Source organism: Cajanus cajan, chromosome 8, assembly GCF_000230855.2.
Source record: "Cajanus cajan strain Asha chromosome 8, NIPB_CcT2T_4, whole genome shotgun sequence".
NCBI lineage: Eukaryota > Viridiplantae > Streptophyta > Magnoliopsida > Fabales > Fabaceae > Cajanus > Cajanus cajan.
In genome coordinates this window covers 46,588,284-46,605,702 of record NC_138524.1, presented here as the reverse complement: position 1 = coordinate 46,605,702, position 17,419 = coordinate 46,588,284, and positions in this window count along the sequence as shown.

Below are 17,419 nucleotides of genomic sequence, written 5' to 3'. Positions count from 1 at the left end.
ATAAACAAAGCTTTAAATACACAACAAGTTATAATTTGCACTTTTTTCTTTAAAGAAACTTATATTTGTAATCATTAAAATACTATGTCTTCATCTTGAACTTGATCAACATCATATGCTTACTTCTAGGTTTCTATAGTGGTTGGCAACAATGCCATTGTAAGATTGATTGATAGTTAGGAAATAATAATCACTCCAACCTTGATTGGCACCCTTTCAGGATGCAAGGAGATTGGTTTGAGCTACTTTGATGATTAGGGGAAAGTCATCACCAAGGAGATTGTGGATGCCATGCTCTACCCCTTGAAGTGTCCATCTGATAAGACAAGAAGTTCCTTAATTTGCACAACAACCATGAAATCCCTATGTAGGTTTTTGCACAATTTGTTATTCAACACGTTTATCCCTTGGTTTGGCTTTAGGGATAACATTTATAAAATTGATAGGTTTTACATCTATCATATTTGTCTTGGAGTTGTTGTGAATCTATTTAGTCTAGTGTTCAACCACCGAAAGTCTAGTCTCAACTAGTGATGGAAGGTGGCTTAGTTCCATGCACGCCCTTGATCTTGGTTCAACAAGGGAGACTCCAAAAGATGATGAAAAATGGAGGAGATGATGGCGGAAGCACAAAGGTGATGGTGAAGAGGGTTTGCTCAAGGTTGTCTCATCCAAGTGTAGGATGAAACCTATTTAGGGTTTTGCTTTTATGGTGGAGAGGGGAGGAGGTTAGCCAAAGGCAACCTAGTGCTAAGGAAAAGGGTTGTGTTTAGGGTAGGGAAAAGGTCACGCTCAAATGGTGTATGGGAGGTGTTTGGTGGGGTGATGCTCCTTTTGGCTAGCTCACTTCACTAAGGTGGGGAAGGCCAACCAAGGAAGGCCTAACTCAACTCACTCACGGTGGTTTTTGGAGGAGGAGAAGGGGAGGAGGCCGTGGAGTTCCTAGAGACTAAGGAGAATGACAATGAGGCAAAATGCACACTCAATATCATTAATATCCAAAGTATGTACAAGGTGATAGGCTAGGGTATAAATAGGAGTGCTAGCATCTAGGGTTTCATTTGGTGTTGCATTGGCCGAAATTCACCAAGCCAAATGCACACTAAATGAGATGCAAATTAACCCTAGATGCTACTTGGTGGCCAAGTTTGGCATCTAAGGGTTTAGGTTGGCTACAACAAGGTGCATGATAAGTCCATGCACCTTGGCCCTCCAATTGGGCCTAAGCCTTCCTAACACCAAAAATGTCCAAACAATTCCACTAAGTGTGCGTCACTCTCCTAATGGACACGCCTAGCCCATTTTGAAATTAACCTAAGCATCTAAACACCCCAAAATACAAGGGCAAAATGGGAAATACAAAGAAATAAACCCTAGGACTAAAATACCCCAAAATACAAGGGTAAAATTGGAATAAACCAAATAAATCCTACACTACTCAAAATTAGTTATAGCATTGGACCATGTGATGGGTTTCACATGAAGTTCCATGGATGGTCCTCCATCATACCCTCCTTCTTGAGAAGGATTTGACCACAAATCTTCAAGCTCTTCCATTCCATTGATCCTTCAAAAGAAGTGAAACCACAATTAGGGGAGTAAAATATTAAAACTTAACTATGCAATCCTTAGTACATAATTTGTTGAATGAAGGTGCTTAGGGCAAAAGGGAAGAGCCAAAGAGGCATCACCATTTAAAATTTATTGACCCATGCAATTCATTCACCAAATCATCTAACTTAGGATTGGGTGCCTTTTATTCAATGATGGCTTTCTAAAAAAGGTGCACATCCTCTATTGCCATCTTTCTTTGGCACCAAAGAAAAGAGGATGGCACTAGGGTTAAGGTTCACTTGAACCTAGCCCTTTGTTTTCAAAGGAAAAATTCTTTTTTTCTTTTCTTTTCTTTTGGTTTTTGTTTTTGCTTTTCTCCTCTTCATCTTTCTTAGCTTTTAATTTGAGTTGGTCCTCATTCACTTGATAAGGTGATAGAGGACACCACACAAATTTCTTTCCCAAGTGTTGGAAACTTATTTTATTGGTGAGGCCATCATGGATTATGTGCTTGTCAAATTGCCATGGCCTCCCTAGCAAGACATGACTAACCTCTAATGGCACTATGTCACACAAAATTTCTTCTTTATATTTGCCAATAGAGATTGGTATGCTTGCTTGTTGGTTAACTACAACACCTCTTTCCTCATTGATCCATTGCATGTTGTAAGGTTTAGGATGAGGTTTTGTAGTTAAGGCGAGCTTATCAACCAATCTAGTACTACAACAATTAGAAGTAGACCCACTATCGACAATGAGAGAACAAGTACTTTCTAAGACCTTGCATTTTGTTTGAAACAAGTTCTCTCGTTGTGATTGGTCAATTTCATTAGATTGATTGTTAAGGAGCCTTCTAACCAACAATAGGTCTCCTTCACAAGGTAAGATTTCTTCCTCGGATGCTAAAACTTCTTCTTCATCACTTGAAGATGAGGAAGTAGTGTCATCAAGGCTACTATAGTGATCTTGGCCCTTTAAAAGCATTGTTTTCTTGGTGGGACATTGTGAAGCAATGTGCCCACGGCCAAGACACTTAAAACACTTGATGTCACTTGTTTTAGTGTCTTTGGAAGAAGCCTTAAAAGATGGTTTTTCTTTTTCTTTGTCTTCTTTGGGATAAGGTAGGGAAGAGTGGCCCTCCTTCTTGAAATTCTTGGAATAAGAGGGAGTGGAGTCTTTTCGAAAAGGTTTTCTTTGAAGTTGGTGCTCCACCCTTGAACAAAGTTGAACTAGTTCATTCAAATCCTTATAAGGTAAAAGTTCAACTTTGTCTCTTATTTCAAGATTAAGACCACTTTGAAATCTAGAGATTGTGGTCCTCTCTTCCTCCCTAATCCCAGCCCTCATCATTAGCAACTCCATAAATTGCCTATATTCTTCCACACTAGAGGACCCTTGTTTTAACCTTTGAAGCTTATCCATAAGCTCTCGGTCATAGTATGGAGGAATATGCCTCCTTCTCAAGGCACTACGGAGCTCATTCCAATATTGGATTGGGGGCTCATGATTTATTCTTCTTTCTTTTTCTAAGGAGGTCCACCAATACATAGCATGCCCTTGGAAGCTAAGGGTCGCTAAAGAAACCTTCCTATCTTCACTTATTCCATGGCAAGAAAATAGTTGTTCAACTTTCATTTCCCAATCTAGATAACTTTCAACATTATCTTTGCCATGAAATGGGGGAAGATTGAGGTGAGGTTCCTTATTGGAAGACTTCCTATGTCTATGGTGCCTTGGGGGTCTTTGATAGTAACCATCATTGTGATGGCTACTAATGAAGGTATCACTTAGAGGTTGGGTGTGATGCCCTTCCTCCTCATGATCACTTGCATACATATGCCCCTTACCTCTTGAGGGTTGAGGAGAAGTGACTTTTGGTTTTGAGCCACTAGCCTCTCCTCCCACAACTAATCTTTCTAATAATCTTTTTATTTCTTCATTATTCTTTTCCATCTCTCTTTCTTTTCTTTTTAATTCCTCTTCTCTTTTTATATTTTCTTCTTCTTTTCTCCTTAGGTACTCTTTGAGTTGCCTAAGTTCATCCCTAACACTAGACCTAGTGCTATGGGAGTTATGACCTTGTACACTAGATTGTTCACTCATCTTTGATCAAAAAGGTTTTCACAAAGGTTTTCGAAAAAGGTTTGAAAAAGGTTTTCACAAAGAATGAGTGACACAAAAAGGTTTTCACAAAAAATTTTTAAAGGTGCAAGATAAGTAGAAAAGGCCTAAGTGCACAAATTGAACCTTCAAGGGGAGGTGGACTACAATGAATCACTTAATAACCAAGCCCTTTTCAAGTAAAAAATCACTAAGCCCTTTACTACCTTTCTTACAAAACAATTTTTTGACACTACCAAGTGTGTGTGTGCACGCACCCCTAGTAGGCAAAGTAAGCCTTCTAAACGTTTTGGAAAGCAAAGTAAAAACCTAAACAATTATACTAGGAAAGCTAGAAAACATGCAATGGAAAGCAACTTAAAACATACACTAGTCGGGGTCCTAGTGAAGGTTTTCAAATCACCTTCTCTACACGCACTAAAATCCAAGTTGAAGAGGTTTAAAATGGCCAAAATTACAAACCAAATAAAAGAAATTAATGGCCTAAAAACAAGGTGGCCGAATGCAAGAAAAACCAAAGTAAACAAAATTAGGTCTTCAAAGCTCCTTCTCTTTGGTTCCTTCACAAGTAGCAAACGTGTTAGCACCTCTCCCAAAGTGTTTACTCTCCCTTTTTGGTTTAGTGAAAACCCTTCCTAAGGCTAGGTTGGGTTTTGGTTCACTCCTCCACTCAATCCACCAAAGGATTGCTACTTTGCTAGATAAGTGCGTCACCTACAAGTAAATGAAAGCAACCAAGAGCAAGAGTTCCAAGGAATAAAAACTGAAAAGCACAATTAAGAAAGGCTAAACTCAAAGAGATTTGAAGATGACAAAACAAAAGAGGCCAAAAAAAGACAAGCAAAAAATTAAGACTCAATCAAATAAAGCAAGCACACAAAGGAATAAACCTAGAATGGCACTAGAATGGGTTTTGTGTTTAAATTTCACTTGATTAAGAATTTTGTTTAAGTTTTTCGGTCCAACCAAGTTAGAAGTCCCAAAATAAGTCCAAAATGGTCAAGGTCCAACTCCAATGCTAAGGTATTTGGTCCAAGTCCACAAGTCAAGCAACAAGTCCTTTTTGTCCAAGGTATATTTTTTTTTTTTTTTTTTTGTTCTTGTTCTTTTTGGGTTCACGGCCTTTTGCTTTTTTAATTGTCCTTGGGTCAATTTTTTTTTATAAATTTTCAGTCTCAATTTGTTGCTTAGGTTTTGCACTTGTGGTGGCACAAAAATTAGGTCAAATTCTTAGGAGAAGGAGACAAAGACAAGTGGCGTTTTCTTAGAGGTTTATAGGGAATATTTTTGAGTGGAAATGGTTTTGTACTATTAGGTCAAGTTGTTTAGCACAAAATGTCCAGCACACCTCTTAGATTCTTTTAGGGTTCTTGGCAAACAAGAAATCAACTTAAACAAGTGAAAATGCAAGGGTAAGGTGGGCGGTTTTTAGCATGTGCAAGAAAGTTCACACATGGAAAATCATGGCAACATATAGAACATGCTAGAAGCTAATAGCATGCATGAATGACCTAGATAGTATTCTATATGGCACGCCCACTTAAGATGTATGCATCATGGTATTTTTCATGTTTTCATGCAAGGTGTTTGGGCACATACATGGAAAATATGTAAGACAAAATATAGGAAGTAAAAATGACAAAACAATAGGTAGATTCAAAAAGAAAAATGCATGAACATGTAATTCTCAACCTAGCATAGAAATATGACAACCTAACAATGGGAACCTAAAACATGGAAGGTTCAAGGAAAACAAGTATGAACCACACAAAAATATTCGGTCAAGAGAGGAGAAGAAGAAGAATGACCGAATCAAAAAAAATAGGGAACCAAGAAGACTCAAAGAAAGACAAAGAAAGAAAACGTTTACCCTTGAAGAACCATGGCTCTAGATACCACTTGATGGAAGGTGGCTTAGTTCCATGCACGCCCTTGATCTTGGTTCAACAAGGGAGACTCCAAAAGATGATGAAAAATGGAGGAGATGATGGCGGAAGCACAAAGGTGATGGTGAAGAGGGTTTGCTCAAGGTTGTCTCATCCAAGTGTAGGATGAAACCTATTTAGGGTTTTGCTTTTATGGTGGAGAGGGGAGGAGGTTAGCCAAAGGCAACCTAGTGCTAAGGAAAAGGGTTGTGTTTAGGGTAGGGAAAAGGTCACGCTCAAATGGTGTATGGGAGGTGTTTGGTGGGGTGATGCTCCTTTTGGCTAGCTCACTTCACTAAGGTGGGGAAGGCCAACCAAGGAAGGCCTAACTCAACTCACTCACGGTGGTTTTTGGAGGAGGAGAAGGGGAGGAGGCCGTGGAGTTCCTAGAGACTAAGGAGAATGACAATGAGGCAAAATGCACACTCAATATCATTAATATCCAAAGTATGTACAAGGTGATAGGCTAGGGTATAAATAGGAGTGCTAGCATCTAGGGTTTCATTTGGTGTTGCATTGGCCGAAATTCACCAAGCCAAATGCACACTAAATGAGATGCAAATTAACCCTAGATGCTACTTGGTGGCCAAGTTTGGCATCTAAGGGTTTAGGTTGGCTACAACAAGGTGCATGATAAGTCCATGCACCTTGGCCCTCCAATTGGGCCTAAGCCTTCCTAACACCAAAAATGTCCAAACAATTCCACTAAGTGTGCGTCACTCTCCTAATGGACACGCCTAGCCCATTTTGAAATTAACCTAAGCATCTAAACACCCCAAAATACAAGGGCAAAATGGGAAATACAAAGAAATAAACCCTAGGACTAAAATACCCCAAAATACAAGGGTAAAATTGGAATAAACCAAATAAATCCTACACTACTCAAAATTAGTTATAGCATTGGACCATGTGATGGGTTTCACATGAAGTTCCATGGATGGTCCTCCATCAACTAGGAAGACCAAGAAAGAAGCAAAAAGAACACCCATTCCCTATGAGATGTTTTTAACCAAAGCAATTGAAGTTATCAATGGTAAAACCACTGGCTTTGAGAAAGGCAAAGGAGATCAACCTCACCACTCTCAAGTGCATGGGAATCACTCAACTTATTTTAAGACTAAAGAGGAAGGAAGGTGAAATGAAGACTGAAGTTGGTTTTGAGTGTCCCTCCTTAAGAAACCTACTACCGGCCAACATTCATTATGTGGCCTTCCACCAACCCAAATACTGCAAACACAAGCCCAAACACCAACACCTTTTCTAATACCAAAAAGAAGAAACCTTTTTCTTCTCACAAAAAATTTCCTCCATCATTGTCGGAACATGAAAAAATTTTGACCTTGCCCACATATGATTTGGAGCTCTTATTTGAAAATCTCATCAACTACAAAATGCTCAAAGATCGAACTAATCCTCTACCTGATGGTTTTGAAAAAGAGTTTAAAGGAGTCTCCACCGATATTTTACACAAAACATCGAAAAAAAGGTTTTCAAAAACGTCAGTTTTGGCTTTCATAGCGAAAGTCGGGTTCGGGGTTCAATTACGTGTGGGAAAGGTATTAGGCACCCCATAACGCCCTAGCTCGGTACCCTATGGAAAATTTGGCATAATAACAATGTAATTAAGTTTCTACCCCTTTTTATTTTATTATACATAGAAAAATTTACATTATCCCTTATTTACATCACATGTATTATTATATTATCTACATGGTGCTCAATCTATTGCATGCAAGTAGAGTTATAAATAAAGAAAATAAAGAGAGGGAAAGAGTAAGAGAAGGAGTTTGGAACCTCCGAAGCAAGCTTTTATAAATCTCTTTACAAATTTGTATAAGGACGTTTTTTGGTAGCCTTTTGCTCTACAAACACCTCACTATCACTCATAAATTTCAGAGAGGGGAGAAGAATTCTATCTGTTCACTATGTATTGGAAAATAAGCCTTGGGAACACTTTTATAGGTACCCAGGAAAGGGGAATGACCATTCCCAACCCTGGAATGACCGTTCCACGCCTTATATTTACACATAATTAGGGTTTTGGGAACAGTAGTTCTTGGTGGCCAAAATACACTAAAAATTTCATTGGGAACGACCGTTCTAAGGGTGGGAACGATCGTTCTAAGCCTAAATTAGGTTTTTTTGTGCAAAGATGTCTTCTGGGCTTCCAGGGCCTAATCTTAGCCCATTTTCGTGCCTCTTTCAACCCTCTAGGGCTACTCTTCTTGCCTTAGAAGCCTTCCCACACTTGTAGGAATAGCCTAGAAAAAACCTAGCGTCTACAATCATCATCCATAACTCATCATTTAACTTTGATGACAAGCCTCTCTCCTTCTGTCTTTCTCGCCCTCAACCGACTCCATCACACCCACCAGAAACCACCATCGAAGCTCCTTAATCAAAGTAGTCCAAGATGTTTTATCTTGTTTCGTGGGTTATCTGAGCCCAAGATGAAGCACATGGAAAAGAAAAGCATAAAGCGTGCCAAGCGCCATTCTCAACAAGAAGTGCAAAAACATGAGAAGAAAAAGGTTGAGCTAGCCGTTGAAGAGGAAAAAATGTTGTAAGAAGCCCTGTTGATATCATCTACTAAAGAAGCAAAGCAACGTAAAAAGGTAGAGGAAGCCCAACATGCACACACCAAATAAGCTTTCAAAGCCTTTGGAGAAAAGATAAACACTAGAAGAGGGTTGGATAGTGTGTATCGAAAACTCGCATGTTTCACAAAGTAAAGTAGTATCACTACTCAGATGTAATGCAAAGAAAAGTCAAATGGAATACTGGGTATTTTTATACTAGTTCATCTCAACCAATGAGATTACATCCAGTTCTTAATACAACCATATTGAGTTTCACTATCTTTCAACAAAGATATAGGTATTCTTTCAACAAGTCACTATTGGATCAACCCTAAGTATTTTTTGATTTGCTTCTTCAAGCAACTAGCTACCCAAGTATTCTTTTCACAACAAGTCTCTCAAGGCTTAATAATCATGTATTCTTTTATAGCCACATCTTTCCAGGCTCAAAAAAAGTATTCTTTCACAAACAAGTCTCTCTAGACTCAAAACAAGTATTCTTTTACAGACAAGTCTCTTTAGGCTCAACCAGTATAGTAGAGTAAGCTTTTACAAGAAAGAGTAAGTATATTTTATATAAAGTATATGCTTCTATACAATTGTGTCTCTTTATTTGTTATGTTCTTCCACTTTCTTTATTGAGCTTCAGATTTTTTTATATACTAGCTTGGAGAAGATGACCATTGCAACACTTTGAGTCTAACTCCCAAGTTTTCTTCGTCTATCTTCAACGTCTTTCCTTGAGAAAGGAGGTAACCATTAACTCATTTAATTCAAGAACTAAATGCATTTCATCAAATTATACCTCTTATCTGATCAAGGAAACTACTTATCAACTTTCCATACCAAGTGGAGCTTGCATAAGTAATGTTAGCATAATGTAGTAGCAATAATGACTTTATTTATTTTTCTCCATGATTTTAGGGATATTTGTCCCTGGTCCTGATGGAAAGCATGATCTTATTCTCTTTAACAAGAAATAAGTCAAGCATTATCACCATAGGCATTGTTCCAATTAATCCAAATTAATACCAGAATTTGTATCAGAGATTTTGATACATTATGAACACATATGTACTTCATACATCAATGATTCCACATGATACATCAGCTACAATCAACATCATCTCAAATATACCAGCAAACATCAACATATATGGATCAATACTATCACATCAATGTTCAAACCAGAATATAACAGTATCAAACATTCAAATCAATGTTACCATAACCAAATCATACCAAACACAATATAACCACAATTAAATTCATATTGCACCAGAATTGAAATTGTTCAAACCAAGATAAAACCAAAATAAGCAAATTGTTCAGAAATTAAAATGATTACAACCCAAATGAAATTTAAAACAGAAATTTAAAACTAAAACTTCTAAAAAAGAACACTAAAAACTCCTAAATGCATCACTCCGAGTCCTCTTGCATTCAAAGCTAAGCCTTAATCCTTGCAATCTCGTGATCAAGATTATCAAGCCAATCAAGAATGCTAGTTAATATGACTCATGCTTCCTTGACATTTCCATCACAACATCAAGCTTGTTGATCATAATCTGTTCAAACGGAGAAAATGCCTTAGGCTCCGATTCTTGCTATTGTTCAGGTTTAATTTCCACTTGCGGTGGCTATTCCTCATCATGAGATGGAACACCATCTTCATTCGTTGCCGGTTCCGGTGTTGGAGGAACATCACCTTTGAATATCCATTTATCTTCTTGTTTTAGCATCCCCATATGATGCAAAGAAGATTTTTCAATCTTGTTTGAGGCATGGAGAATTATCTTTTTCTCCCTTTTAAGATCCACATCAGCTTTCTCAAAAATCCTAGATAGCAATAAAGCATATGGTATTGGACCATCCTCCTTTCTCCTAGCCTTCCAGATACAATCATTCACAACAGACACCCAGTCTATCTTTATCTTTTTCTTAATGACATGCATAAGCAAAATATCATCTCTAGACATTTGAGCATGGTTATGAAGTCTAGGCTTAAGCATCCAAGCTATTATAAAATAAATCAACCTAGAGTTTTTCTTCATACCTCCAGCTAGAAATTTGTTGTAATTTGTGTTCTCTAGGTTCCTTTGACAATCCCTAAAAGTCATCATCTCTTCAAAGTCACAAAAATTGAAGGGTTGGGGCTTCATACTTCCGGTTCCGCTCATCCTAGCCGCTTCCTTCAATGTTGGTCCATCAAGCTTTATGAGCTTTCCATTTACCACATATTGCATTATCCCCTCATTGCTTGAGGCAAAACACAAGACAAGCCTAATAAGCTCCGGGTAATACGAACCTTCCAAATCCAAGAACTTCCCAAGCTCTTGATGCTCCAAGAGAGGAAGAAAACTAAAACCCTCACTCTTAAACCACTCCAGCTTCAAAGTCTTCAGAGGAATGATTCTCCTACCTCCATACCACTCAAAGTAGTAGTCTTGGGTCTCTTTGTCAGAAAACCACTTGGAGATCAATTGCTCAGCTCCTGTGGGCAGAGGTCTTTTGCTCCCCCTGACTTCAAGCTTCTTGAGTCTCTTGGAAGATGAGGCCATTTTGTGATTAAAGATGGGTTCTTGGTTGGAGAAGAAAAGATGAAGAAGAATATGAGATAGAAGGGTTAGGGTTTGTGTGAGAGTTGAGAGAATGTGTGGGTTATTTGTAGAATAAGAAGGTTAGGTGTTATTAAAGCCCTAGACACCGGATTAGGTAGAAGAGAGGTGCCACTTATGAAAGAAAGTGGGAGGTTGGGGGTTGGCGCGAATAAAAGCGTTCGAAAACCATCTAGAAAACCAAGGGTCGTGTAAATAATCGATTAACCATACAAATAAACGATTATTTGTATCAGTAAAATCTTTTGAAAAACCCTTTCTACACTAAATAATGATTATTTTTGGAATAATCGATTATTTCAGAGGGTCATTTACTCTCACTTGCCCATATAATCGATTATTTCCCAAATAATCGATTATTCCAAAGACTTCTAGAATTCTTCTTCTCCCAGATAATCGATTGTTTCCCAAATAATCGATTATTTTCCTAAGCTTACTTACAATAATCGATTAAATTTTACAATAATCGATTATTTTAGAGAAGTTTTGTTCCTCTTAGTTTAAACCTTTTAAACCATCCTTGATCCATTTCAACTCTTAAACCACTCTTTTATACACCATATTTCAATGTTTTATACACACATCAATCAAGTTTTATTCAAACAATCACACTCAAGTGCACATTCACAATCAATTCAAACAAGACTCATTAATAATTCCAAGTTCAATTCTTAATTGATTAAATCTTTCTTTTGGTATAGGTTTTGTAAATATATCAGCTATTTGTTTATTTGTTTCAACAAACTCTACTACACAATCATTCTTTTGTACATGATCCCTTAAAAAAATGATGTCTTATTGTCCTAGAGTGTAAGATTGGATTTTTGGTTAGATTGATTGCACTTGTGTTATCACATCTTAAAGGAATTTTGTTCAACTCAGTTCCATAATCTTTTAGTTGTTGTTTCATCTAGAGGATTTGTGCACAACAACTGCCAACGACTATATATTCAGCCTCAACTATACTTAAAGCAACACATGCTTGCTTTTTGCTATGCCATGAGACAAGTGCACTTCCAAGTAGGTGACAAGTACCACTTGTGCTCTTCCTATCAAGTCTACACCCAGCATAGTCTGAATCCGAATAACCTATCAGACTTAGTGAGACTCCTTTTGGATACCATAGACCTACATTTGTTGTTCCTCTTAGATATTTAAGAATTCTTTTGACAAATTTCATATGAGACTCTTTTGGCTTTGACTGAAATCTTGCACACAAGCACACAACAAACATTATATCAGGTCTACTAGCTGTCAAATATAAGAGTGATCCAATGATACCTCTATATTTTGAGTTGTCAACAACTATCCCTTTCTCATCCAAGTCAAGATTGCATGAGTTTGATATTGGTGTTACAGCCTCCTTACACCCTTCCATACCAAACTTTTTCAACAATTCATTGCAATACTTGCTTTGACTTATAAAGATTCCATCACTCATTTGTTTGATTTGCAACCCCAAGAAAAATGTAAGCTCTCCCATCATTGACATCTCAAATTCACCTTGCACGGTCTTAGCAAATTTTTTGCATAGAGAGGAATTAGTAGATCCAAAAACAATGTCATCCACATAGATTTGAACATACATTGTATCATTCTTAAATTTCTTCACAAACAATGTATTATCTACTTTTCCTCTAACATAGTCATTCTCAATCAAAAATTTTCTCAGCCTATCATACCATGATCTTGGAGCTTGTTTCAAGCCATAGAGTGCCTTTTTAAGTTTGTACACATGATTAGGATACTTAAAATCAACGAAACCTGGTGGTTTCTCCACATACACTTTTTCTTGCATTAAACCATTTAGAACAGCACTTTTTACATCCATTTGGTAAAACTTGAAATTCATTATTGAAGCATAAGCAAGAAGTAATATAATGGCTTCTATCCTTGCTACAGGAGCAAAAGTCTCATCATAATCAATTTCTTCTTCTTGATTATACCCTTTAGCCACTAACCTTGCCTTATTTCTTATAATGATTCCAGATTCATCAAGCTTATTCCTAAAAACCCATTTGGTTCCAATAATTGGATAATCACTTGGTAATGGCACTAAATCCCAAACTTCATTTCTTTCAAATTTATTTAGTTCCTCTTGCATAGCCATTAACCAATGTTCATCATGTAGTGCTTCATCTATTGTTTTGGGTTCAACATGTGAAAAAAAAGCCATAGTGTTACAAATATTCTTGATGGATCTTCTAGTTGACACTCTTTTACCAATGTTTCCAATTATATTTTCAATTGATAACTCCTTGTCGCCACCGGCCCGAAACGGGCTTTCGGCATTCGCGAAGGATGGTTGGACTCTTTTATTTGTTTAAAAATATGGATTGCTAGAATGACTTATTCTCAAACTGAGACCTCGTCAAACGAGCAATTTTATTAAAAGGCTCACCAATCCATGTTAATCCCAAGCGGGACCCTCCATGGATTAGTGGTTTTCATAAAAAGGAAGGGTTCATGGAGTCGCCACCAATGTTTTACTCAAAACATTGGAAAAAGAAGTTTAAGGCAATCGATTCAAAAATCGACTTCGGCCATTACAACCAGAGTCGGGTAAGGGAGTCGGTTACGCGTGGGGAAGGTGTTAGCACCCCACAGCGCCCCTTTCGGGTTCCCTATGACAGATTATTTAAAAATAATAGTGCGAAATTACTAAATTACCCCTATTTATTCTAAGCAATTATAAATTAACTATCTACATGATGACAGTTTAAATATGTACACACAGAAAGCGGTAAAAGAAGGGACTTTAAAGAGATAAACCTTTGAAGCGTGCTTTCTTATATATCTTGACAGAAATTGGGAAGCGTTTTGGCGTTCCCTCCCTCTACAAGACCGCTCGCTCCCTCCTATAAAATTTTAACTATGGAAATCCGGAGGATTTCCCTTCGACTAGGTTCGAGACTCAAGCAAATGGCTCGTGACTCAAGAACTTCGTCGGATCAACTCTCCGAGTGATTTCTAGGCAGAGCACTGCTCAAAAAAACCCAGAATACTCAAGAAGAGGGTTAAAACTCCGTGTCCCAGTGTATAATGACGTTGAAATGACGCCATATTTATAGGGATGAGGCGCAATACGGCCTCTGGGGGTCAATACGGCCCGTATTGAGTTTTTGAACTACAATACGGCCGTATTGAATTCAGTACGGCCGTATTGAAGTTCAAAAAACCTCAATACGGCCGTATTGAGTTCGGTGCGGCCGTAGTGAAGTTCAGAAACTTCAATACGGCCGTATTGAGTTCAGTGCGGCCGTATTGTAGTTCAGAATGTTCAATACGGCCGTACTGAACCTCTGGGAGACCGTATTGGGCTTCATTCCTCCCACTTTTCTTATTTTAGCTATCCTAAGACCTCTAGACCTATAGAGAACCCTCCTTGGGCCTTCTGGAAGTCCTTCTGGCTGATCTTCCTTCAGTCTTCGAGAGTCTTCAAGCTTTATTTCCGACCCGGACAATTTTAGGGGTCTACAGCTGCCCCCCCTTTACTTAGTCAAACGGTCTTTTTAGTGTACCGGATGACAAGTAAAGGAGTTGACCCAATTGTCCGGGTGATGTGCCAACCTTTTGACTTGTAGCGTCTTCCGGTGGAAAATTGTTGAGTAGCCTCTCCAGGTTGAGTTTGCCCTCTCCAGGGTGAGTATTATTCGTCGCCTCTCCAGGCTCATTGCATACCTCGGTGCTCTGGAAATCTGGGTAGCTGAGTATTGCCTCTCCAGGCTTGTGCATACCTCGGTGCTCTGGACATCTGGGTAGCTGAGTATTGCCTCTCCAGGCTTGTGCATACCTTGATGCTCTGGACATCTGGGTAGCTGAGTATTGCCTCTCCAGGGTCTGCGATTTGCCCTCCCCAGGGTCTGCGTACCTCCGTGCTTCTAGTCACTTTGGTAGCGTGAGTCTTGCCCTCTCCAGGGTCTGCGGTTTGCCCTCCCCAGGGTCTGCGTACCTCCGTGCTTCTAGTCACTTTGGTAGCGTGAGTCTTGCCCTCTCCAGGGTCTGCGGTTTGCCCTCCCCAGGGTCTGCGTACCTCCGTGCTTCTAGTCACTTTGGTAGCGTGAGTCTTGCCCTCTCCAGGGTCTGCGGTTTGCCCTTCCCAGGGTCTGCGTACCTCCGTGCTTCTAGTCACTTTGGTAGCGTGAGTCTTGCCCTCTCCAGGGTCTGCGGTTTGCCCTTCCCAGGGTCTGCCTCCGTGTTCTTGACGACATTGGCAATGTGAGTTTGCCCTCTCCAGGGATTTGTGATAGTTTTGTCTCCACAGTCCACGATGCTGCTTCGACGATTATTTTTGATTTTTGTGCCACTGAGGGCTGGATAACGCAGGGATCCGTCTAGGGGATGTGCAGTCATTCATAGGTTTTTTGTGCCCCAACTTACATTGCTTAGTTGGTACCCATGGGGAATTTCTGACTCCTTGGGGTGTAGACACAGATGCTCTCTCTCTGAGTTGAGCGATGCCTTATGTTTGGCTGACGTCCTTTTGACGTAAGTGGAGTATCCCGGTTGTCCTTATTCGGGTGACTCTTTTGATTTTCTGATTTTGTTGCCTCTGTGTAGGCTATTATCCGCTAGGGGATTTTGGATGTTGATTTTTGATTAGCCTCTACTGTTAGGCGGATCATCTTGACGCTTGATTTTTGGTTGAAAGCCGACTTCCACTTGGGGAATGGTTTATTGATATTTTTTATTTTTTCTTCTTTTGTAGAGGTGCCTCTTGAGTAGGCGACTGGGGATTTGGGGATCTTATGTATCCCAGAGTATTATTTAGGAAGCCTCTACAGGCTTAGACTCACTCAACGCCTGAGTTGGAGAGCTATTTTCCACTGAGGAAGTTTCAAGTCCTTTGACTGAATATTTTGCTTGGATGATCGCGCTTCCATTGGGGATTTTGACGATCTTGCTTTGATAGCTCTCGCTGGGGATTTGTTCCATGAGCTTAAGCTGAGGTTTCTCTGGGGAGTATTATTTCTGCGAGCCTCTCCAGGCTCAATTATTCTGTACGAGTATTATTTCGGCAAGCCTCTCCAGGCTCAGTTATTCTGAGAGTATTATTTCGGCAAGCCTCTCCAGGCTCAATTATTCTATACGAGTATTATTTCGGCAAGCCTCTCCAGGCTCAATTATTCTGAGAGTATTATTTCGGCAAGCCTCTCCAGGCTCAATTATTCTGAGAGTATTATTTCGGCAAGCCTCTCTAGGCTCAGTTATTCTGAGAGTATTATTTCGGCAAGCCTCTCCAGGCTCAATTATTCTGTACGAGTATTATTTCGGCAAGCCTCTCCAGGCTCAATTATTCTGTACGAGTATTATTTCGGCAAGCCTCTCCAGGCTCAATTATTCTGTACGAGTATTATTTCGGCAAGCCTCTCCAGGCTCAATTATTCTGAGAGTATTATTTCAGCAAGCCTCTCCAGGCTCAATTATTCTGTACAATTTTGTGGATTTTCTATGTTTGCCTTTTATCGATTTTTGGGCTTTTTCCGTATTTTGCCTTTTTATTGATTTTGGCTTTTTCTGTATTTCGCCTTTTTGTTGGCTTTTTCTGTATTTCGCCTTTTTTGTTGATTTTGGCTTTTTCTGTATTTTTGCCTTTTTTGTTGGTTTTGGCTTTTTCTGTACAGAAATGTCTCTGAGGAGTATTATTTTGGCGAGCCTCTCCAGGCTCAATTATTCTGAGAGAGTATTATTTCGGCGAGCCTCTCCAGGCTCAATTATTCTGAGAGAGTATTATTTCGGCGAGCCTCTCCAGGCTCAATTACTCTGAGAGTATTATTTCGGCGAGCCTCTCCAGGCTCAATTATTCTGAGAGAGTATTATTTCGGCGAGCCTCTCCAGGCTCAATTACTCTGAGAGTATTATTTCGGCGAGCCTCTCCAGGCTCAATTATTCTGTATGATGCTGTTGATTTTCTGAATTTCTTCATTTTGTTTGCTGCTGTCATACACAAGCAATTTTTCCTATTTTTCTATTTTATGTAATTGCCTCATGAAGAGGTCTTTGAATGTGCAACTAATGTGTGTGATGCACAAATGCAAGTTTTATTATTTAATGTTTTTAGAAAAATGAATGGCTCTCCCTATCCTCCTTTTCTTGGAGGAATTTCTGTCATCGACGTGAGGGAATATTTTTGTGAGCCTTTTATGCAGGAGATTATGGATTTTATAGGAACCCCTCCAATTTTTCTTTATTGACCGATTATTAAGGAATTTCATACAATTTTTTAGAAAGACCAATTTAGAGGCATAATCACATGGTCAAGAGAGAAAAGAAATGAATAGATATTTTATTAATATTCACAAGTGTTTTTACAGAAAGATATACAGAAGGAATTTTCTGAAGAATGGCTGGCCAGGGTAGGCTATATACATTTTTGGCTTAAACAATTATATCTGTAATTGTCGCTCTTCCCGTTCCCTTAATCGCTTCGGGTGAGATGCCTGAGCCAGGAGTGTAGATGCTGCAAGACGCTCGCTTCTAGAAGATAATCACTTGAACCGCCTTTTGGTTTTCGATTCAAGTGACCGTTGCTTGCTTTGCTTTTACATCTTATTCTTTTGCCCCTAACTTTTGCCTAGGACGTATCCTAGCGGGGATAATTTTGCCTTTGTTTTGCCTAGTA